Raw genomic sequence first — 9373 nt, 5'->3', positions numbered from 1 at the left:
GTGCCGGTTAACCACACACGCTCCACTAACGACTTAAGCAAAGTGCAAAGTGTAATTTCATGGGTTAGCACCAAATTCACATTTTCCTAAGTAACTAAGATTGGGTATTAATAAGAGTTTAGTTACTTAGTATTTTTCATTAATACTTTTAATGAAAGGAGAATTATAGTCCTTGTCCTACCCGTTCGGCTAACGACCCTCCACCAGTCAAGGAAGCGGTGGGTGAGAGTGGATACCCATTAAACTGCCATTTTATAGGCAGTAACCTTATACCCCCCTTATAGACCGGCTTCGTGAATGAGGCCTACTAACGGTAAGACTGACTTTACTCTTATACATATATATAAATATTATTAACTTATAATATTATAAAGTATAAGGGTTGAATTTTAACTTTTAAAATTCTAAGGGCTAACTTGGAATTAAAGTATTCATAAGTGAAAACTTTTCAAATTCCAAAACTTGAGGGCAAGTTTTGAAACTATTCAAAACTAATTAATTCCATAACTTATGAGTTTAAAGTAGTTTTAATTAAAAAAAAAAAACTCTTCAAGTTCCATAACTTGAGGACAAGTTATGGAAGACTTTAAACTAATTAATAAAAAAAATTAACTTTTTTTATTGTAACTTATGGAACTAATTAAGGTTACACTTTTTTTTTAATTTAATGAAGAGACTCTTGAACCTCCATAACTCGAGGACAAGTTATGGAGTCATAAAACCATTTAATTAGAACTAGACTCTTCATTTTGTAACCTTTGCCAACTTTTATGAGTTTTATGATTCTTAAATGTGATTTTTCATATAACTTGAGGACAAGTTACAAAAACACACTTTGGAATCAACTCTTAGATTAAAATGGATTGAAAACAACTATTTCACACAACGTTTCTATTAATCTAAGAACCTCATAAGAACATAATAATTCAAATCATCAATCTTCAAGAAATTAGCATGAACATACAAACTAATACAAATCTTGAAATTATGACAATTATCTTAGAAATTGGATTAGCATGAACATTACCACATCAAAAACAAGTTTACAAAAACATCTTAGGGTAATGTTCCTAGTCCAATTCCAGCCAAAACAATCGAATATATGCATCCAACTCGATTTTTCAGCTACTTTTGCAAGTATAACAAGAAAACAAGCCTAGGCTCTGATACCACTGTTGGGTTATAAGCATTCTAACACTCCTAAATGTACATGCAACCCTAAATACATTGGATCTATGTTTTCTCTATTATACATACAATTATGAACATCCAAGGTATTATCCTAATCTAGCATACAAAATAATAAATATAACAAGATAGAATACATACCTCTTTGATGTAGAATGTCTTCATGAAGCTTGAGTGCCTAGTGCCCCAAGTCTGACACCTCAAATGGTTCACACAACACCAAATACACTTGGAATAACTTGAGAGAAACTTGAACACTCCTTGAAATCGTCTAGCCCTCACACTCACACATTAGTGCCTGATTTCTTGAGCCATGGGATTCTTTTATATGGTGGCTATTAGGGTTACACCATGTAACTCATAACTTCACCCATTCCTTATGCTCCATGGATTTTAACCTCCATGGAGTATCCATGGGTCACCCCATGGACTTAGTCCAACATAAGGAATCTTGGATCACAAGCCCACATATATAAGAATGAATGATTTACACAATCAACCCATATATTTAATTAGTCTCTTTTTGATCACTTAATTAATTCCAAATTAATTCTTGATCAATACTAATTAAATAACCTTATTAATATATATTAGAACTTATAATATATTAACCAACCTTAAGTGTTATTTCTCTCATTATAGTCTATCCAAATGCATGATGCCATGCAACCCAAATGGACCATGTCGGGTCGGGTCAAGTCTTACCAATTGTAGTTATGGACTTAGACATTAATCCAACACCATGATGGATGCATGACAGAACACTACAAAATCCTCAACTCCCTCTGGGAGAGTCAAGACTGGAGCCTCGCAAAGTCGTTGTCTGAGGGTCTTAAATGCCCTCTGTTGCTCAGGGCCCCACCGTAAATCCACCCCCTTCCTCATCAGACGAGTGAGGGGTACTGTAATCTTGGAGAAATCCTGTATTAATCTCCGGTAGTACCCTGCCAATCCCAAGAAGCTCCTGATATCCGAGGGAGATTTCAGAACCTCCCACTGCATAACGGCCTCGATCTTGCCCAGATTGACCAAAATCCCGTCCTAGGTAACGAGATGTCCAAGGAATTGAACCTCTCGTAACCAGAACTCGCACTTTGAGAACTTAGCATAAAGTCGTTCTTGTCTCAAGACTCCCAATAACTCCCGAAGATGCTCCTCATGCTGCTCCATGGTCTTGGAATACACCAAAATATCATCTATAAACACAATGACTTAGCGATCGATCATCGGTTTGCATACCCGATTCATCAGGTCCATAAATATAGCTGGCGCATTGGTGAGCCCAAACGGAATCACCACGAACTCGTAATTTCCATAACGAGTCCGGAACGCGGTCTTCTCCATGTCCTCCTCCCTTACACTGACCTGATGGTACCTGGACCTCAAATCAATCTTGGAGAACCAAGATGTTCCCTGCAGCTGATCAAAGAGATCATCGATCCGTAGTAGTGAATAACGGTTCTTCACCGTCAACTTGTTCAACTCCTGGTAGTCAATGCATATCCGGTGTGAACCATCCTTCTTCTTCACGAAGAGAATCGGTGCTCCCCATGGAGAACAACTCGGACGAATGAACTTCTTGCCTAACAGCTCTTGCAGCTGAGAGGACAGCTTCTGCATCTCCGGTGGTGCCAATCGGTACGACACCTTGGCGATAGGGGCCGCACCTTGCACAAGGTCAATCCTGAACACGACCTGCCTCTCCGGAGGCACTCCAGGTAACTCCTCCGGAAACACGTCAGCGAACTCCCTGACGACTCGAACCTCTGAAACCGAGGGCCCATCCCTTACTCGCATATCCACCATATACGCCAGATAACCCGCACACCCGTGCTGAATATACGGTCGAGCCCTGACGGTTGAGCAGAACCCTGAACCCAACCTGGTGTGTGACATCCCCATTTTCACGACCAGAAAAGACCGATTATGTTTATGCTTTATAAAAATCAGAGTACCTCTTTTAATAAAAATGGTGCAGAATTTGTTCCCAGAAAACATGATAAATACGTAATTAAAGCATTTCCGAAGAAATGTATTTTTATTCATTTTCCAAACCTTGGGATGTCATCGTCAATACAGAAACATAAGCATAAACAGAACTTACATTCATTTACACTAGTGATCTACATCTCTTTTAAACCTCTCAGTGTAAAGTAGCTTCATATCGACACCTGTGATACAAATAAGCTTGAGTGGGTCAGGTTGGGAAACCTGGTGAGTACATAGGGTTTTCAACCCACAATAATATAGTTAATTTGTTTTTTCACATATTACATGTCAAACAATTAACCCGATTGCTCATCCCCATTTTCTTCATTTAATATTCCCTAAAGAATTATCTTAAGGGTCATCTCCTATATCGTATTTACCTCTCATCTCTTTACATCACATTTCCTTATATGTTCTTTCCTAAGGACTTTTCCTGAGGATCATTGCCTACATCACATAATCAGTAATGATTCGGGGATTACCCCCTCAATACGCGCCTAGTAAGGGTTGGAGTATCATCACATGAATACGTAGTTACAAAATCGCCTGAACTCGTAATTCATACTAAGGGTTAGAGTATCATCACATGAATACGTAGTTACAACATCGTCTGAACTCGTAATTCATCACCTACAGGTTATGAGCCTGATGGTGTTTCCACGGGGTTATCTAGAATAATTTGTGGTCGCCATCAATACTCTAGTAGATGACTACATCTACACATTGCCGGACAAGGTTATGGTATCTTTCATCCTACATCACCAATTCATCATCACCTATCTATCCTCACCTAATTATCATCACCTTCCTATCATCACCTATCTCTCATCATTTTATTTCATTACACACCAACTATTTCATCTACCCATGTCATACCCAACATATTTGTAGATATAAAATACATATATAGTTTAAATCATTTTAAAACATGTATAAAATCATTCATCCAACATAGACAACAAGTATTCAGATAGTATGCACACATAGCACGTAATTTATATAAAATACTTCATATCTATGTGTAAGATGAAAGTAACTATGCACTCACCTGGAAAGGTGGTGACTCGGTACTCGGACAACACTTTGTTACTCTTAAAACAATCTTCGTCGAGCAAAACCTAATATCATTACCACTAGAGTTTAGTCTAACGTTAACCGCGACTAATTAATAGTCTAGCTATTATTACTATTATATAAGCGTTAAGTAACACTCTTATATAACTCATAATAATAGCCCAAATAATTATTTTAAGGTCGTAATAATGTTACTAAATTAAAACATAAGCTATACTAAAGATAGGGTAGGCATTGCTCACTTACAGCGGGTTTTTCTCAAAACCGGGCTCCGCCAAAGCAGAGTTTCTGAGCCGAAGGCTCTTCTTTTCGGACCCGTCGGGCTCTCCGGGCTTCCACCTCGTGCTAGGGAGGTTCCCAAGGCTTTTTGGGGGGTTTGGGGGGGTTAGAGAGAGGTTCTAGAGAGAGAAAGAAGTGGGTAAAGGTGTGAGGAATGAGGATGCCTCCCACCACGTCGTGGTACCTCCCACCACGTCGTGCTACCTGCGTACGCTCCAAGGCTTCGCCTGGTGCTGACACGTGGCATCGTACACAGGGTGGAAATCAACCGATTTTTAAAAATTCATAACCTTTGCATACGAGCTCCGTTTTCGACGTTCTTTATATCCACGCGTAGGTAAAAATAGGATCTACAACTTTCATTTTGACTCCGTCGTCTAATTGTCGACCTATCTTAAACTTAACAGTACGAGGAAATTATACTGTTAAATGTCCGCGTAAAATTCATAACTTTTACATACAGTCTCCGTTTTCGTCTGTCTTTTTACCATTAAGTTCCTATTAATGAGATCTTCAACTCTCATTTAGGTCGCGTAGGCCAAAAACCGCTCGAACTAAAATTCGAGTTTCGGGTCGTGCACTGCTATGCCAAATCTTAGAAAATTCATAACTTCCTCATACGAAGTCGGATTTGGGCGTTCTTTTTTTGTATGTCATCGGTTTAACGTATTCTACAACTTTTGTTTAGATCACTAAGGCTAAAAAGTCATTTATCAAAAGTTCACTATTTACTTCTCCCGGTGCCGTGCCGGTTTTGCCGAAAAACTTCGACGGGTCATTACTTTTTCGTTATAACTCGGATTTCGGCGTTCTTTATATGTACCAAACCCTTGTAACATATACTACCACTTGGAAAAGATTAATCCTTCTAAATAATATTCCATCAAAAATTCATTTTTTATGCTTATTGTCTCTAAATTGAGTAGCCCGAATCTGCGGGCGTTACAATTATCTCCCCCTTAGGATGATTACGTCCCGGAATCATCAACGAAATAGGGCAGTATAATGACTCCATACGTTATCTCTTCATCCTAGGTAATAATTGTAACTTCTTTGTTCCTTCGAATGAGTATCTAACTCTTAGACTCATTGTCTGCAGGCGGTGCTCGATCTTACACTTGCTCCCTATCTCACGTTAGACTCCAAATTATGACCTTCAAGTCACAATCTCGATCCTCACTGGATACGAACTTAAGATAAGTTCTTTTATTACTACAATGGACCGATGTGTCATATTCTAATGACATATCATCGTATGTTGCAGCGCTTAGACTCTGGTGTCTTAGAGTCAAATTCCAGAACAGACTATACCTTCCTTCATGTTCTATTGTGATATAATCACATCTTAAAAGGTAGCATTCGTAGCTACAAGCAACTATCGCGATACCTCTACTGATCGCTTTGATTGTCTTTCACTTAAAGCTTCTAGCTTAAGTCAGATGCTACATCGGACTTGGTCCTCTGAACCATTTAACATACTCGTCTTAGTCGGACTCAATTTGATATGACCACTAGGGTCGGAATAACAATCATCTTCTTAGTCATTACCGAAACAATGGTAATGACGTACATGAATAAAACGGAATCAACTACTAGCTTCTTGGTAACCTTGTAACTTTCCCTGATCCAAGCGTGAGCCCTGTGCTTCCGGTAGTATAGGCCTCTACTACCATTCACACCTACTCATACTCGTCCCAAGTACTGTCTCGCAGTTTATACAAGTCACCATGCAAGAAAATCACACAATCATTCAACACATCACATAACAAAACGAAGGTTTTATATTATTTCTTGAAACGATTACATAGGTGTTCAAGTTCACCCTAGACTATGCCTCTAATAGCCTACATCACAATTTACTATCCACATGGCTTGATTTTCGGATATCAGTCCTCACTCCAGGTTCCTTGCATTGTCAGCTGCCTCATCGAGGATCGTGTGGAATGCCCTTGGCTTTGGCGGTGCATTTGGTCTTGCTACTTCGTTTTTCTTTGCACAGTTCTTCGAAATATGCCCATCATTTCCACATTCGTAGCACTTCTTGTTGTCGAATGTACAATCTCTAGAATAGTGACTGGTCCTACCACATTTATAACACGTCACTTCTCCATCGCATCTTCCGAAGTGCTTCTTCTTGCACTTCTCACACCACTTTGTTCCACCTCCTCCGCCTCCAGACTTTGAGAATTTGCTTTCCTTGCTAGGCCTTGAGGATCCTTCAAACTTCCTCTTTTTTCCCGCTTTATCCTTTTCTAGACCCTTTTCTCTTATCTGGGTCTCTACATTCTTAGCTGCTCTAACGGCTGTCTTTAAAGTAGTTGCCATTTTAACCGTTAGGCCAAAGTCTATTGGCAGTCCGTTAGCAAACCTATCTATCTTGGAGAGTTCAGTAGGCACCAAGTAGGGAAACAGCTTCATCCTCTTGGTGAATGCGGTGGCATACTCATCAACACTCATCTTCCCTTTCTTCAGGTTCTGAAACTCGTTGTTTAGGTCTATCAGATCTATCTCTGAGCAGTATTGCATTTTCAACTGCTCCATGAATGCTTCCCGAGACATCCGCATGGCTTCTCCCCGTGGCATTGTATCTGCCAATAACGTCCACCAACTTAAAACACCGGTCTTTAGTTGTCTGACTGCAAAGACCGTCTTTTGCTTATTACTACATTCGTAGCTCTCAAATACCATCTCCATCTCAGAGATCCAGTCCATAATCTCTACTGGTTTTGGGCTTCCAGCAAGACTTGATGGCTTGGCACCCAATAAATTCTTATACTTCCGCCCATCCTTATCATTTCCCCTCTCCGGGCCATTCATCCTTGCCCCTTGGGTTCCAGCTTGACTCATAGTGCGGGTATAGTTTCCTTCCTCCGATTGCTTAGGAACCAGTTCAGGTTGCACGATCGGTATTGTAGCTTCCTCTCGGTTCTGTTGAAGTAAACGCCTTGTTTCCTTCAATTGACGATCCAACATCATCTGGATCATCGCTTGTACTCTGGCCATCGTGATTGTCTCAGGAGCGGCTACGACAACAGGTTTTTGCTCAATCAGTGGTGGTTGATTCCTGTTTCCATTCGCGTTCCCGACTCCACTTCGGGTTCTTGCCATTTCGATCTATACACCAAATCATACGTCCGGTGTGTAATGACGAGAATTAAGATAGGAAAGATTTCATTTACGATCGACGTGTAAATCTCCTTATCATTTGAAAAGTTACATGCCAGTTCTAATACCGTAATTAAACGTTTAGAAATCTGAACACATAAAGTTTCCAGATCCGGTCGGCAACAGACCATAGATCCGATCAAACGATAACATCATAAAGCATCACAAATCATTTAGCACATAAAAGCAATTTAGACATCTTCCCTAAATGGGCTAGTGCCCGTGTCTATTCAGGTGTACTTCCTAAAATATATTAGACACACTCCTCACGATCATCGCTTAGCATTCTAAGTTTAGGTCTACAAATAAATCCTTATTCCTAGTTCGCTTAAACTAATGCTATGATACCAACTGTGACATCCCCATTTTCACGGCCAGAAAAGACCGATTATGTTTATGCTTTATAAAAATCAGAGTACCTCTTTTAATAAAAATGGTGCAGAATTTGTTCCCAGAAAACATGATAAATACGTAATCAAAGCACTTCCGAAGAAATGTATTTTTATTCATTTTCCAAACCTTGGGATGTCATCGTCAATACAGAAACATAAGCATATACAGAACTTACATTCATTTACACTAGTGATCTACATCTCTTTTAAATCTCTCAGTGTAAAGTAGCTTCATATCGACACATGTGATACAAATAAGCTTGAGTGGGTCTGGTTGGGAAACCTGGTGAGTACATAGTGTTTTCAACCCACAATAATATAGTTAATTTGTTTCTTCACATATTACATCTCAAACAATTAACCCGATTGCCCATCCCCATTTTCTTCATTTAATATTCCCTAAAGAATTATCTTAAGGGTCATCTCCTATATCGTATTTACCTCTCATCTCTTTACATCACATTTCCTTATATGTTCGTTCCTAAGGACTTTTCATGAGGATCATTGCCTACATCACATAATCAGTAATGATTCGGGGACTACCCCCTCAATACGCGCCTAGTAAGGGTTGGAGTATCATCACATGACTACGTAGTTACAACATCGCCTGAACTCATAATTCATAGTAAGGGTTAGAGTATTATCACATGAATACGTAGTTACAACATCGCCTGAACTCGTAATTCATCACCTACAAGTTATGAGACTGTTGGTGTTTCCACGGGGTTATCTAAAATAGTCCGCGGTCGCCATCTATACTCTGGTAGATGACTATGTTGAGAGAAAAACTTGAGACACTTGAACAAACGTTAGAACAAGTACAGTTGCATAATAGTTTATCTCAAAGGATCTAAAAGCTCAACAATAATAAAGAGTTAACGAGTTAGATAGTTAGAGTGTTAGTTGCGGAAATGTAAGGAATATAAATGACAACAGTTGATATATCAAGTATACACATAAGTTGATTCATAACATGGAATGCATTCAGACCAAGTTAGTAAGTGAGATCGAACTTAGTGATTAAGTCACGAATGACTTGCTCCGAAGAGTAGTAATATTCAGTAATGTTCTAGTGAACTTGGAGAGTAAGGAGAGATTTTTAAGGTGCGTAATCAGATAGAGATGAGAGATATATTAGATAGCATAGAAGTTGCGATAGATTGTAGAAGATGTGAAAGATTGTCATTGAATCAGAAAGATTGAGTCCTTTATATAGAGACTCAGGAGTTACATGGATCAAATCTCTAAGAGTAGCCATGCAAGGCATACTGGACAATAGAGAGTAT

This window comes from Lactuca virosa, chromosome 7 (genome assembly GCF_052849685.1).
Source record: "Lactuca virosa cultivar CGN04683 chromosome 7, Lactuca_virosa_CGN04683_v6, whole genome shotgun sequence".
NCBI lineage: Eukaryota > Viridiplantae > Streptophyta > Magnoliopsida > Asterales > Asteraceae > Lactuca > Lactuca virosa.
Note: the sequence above shows the minus strand (reverse complement) of the source record.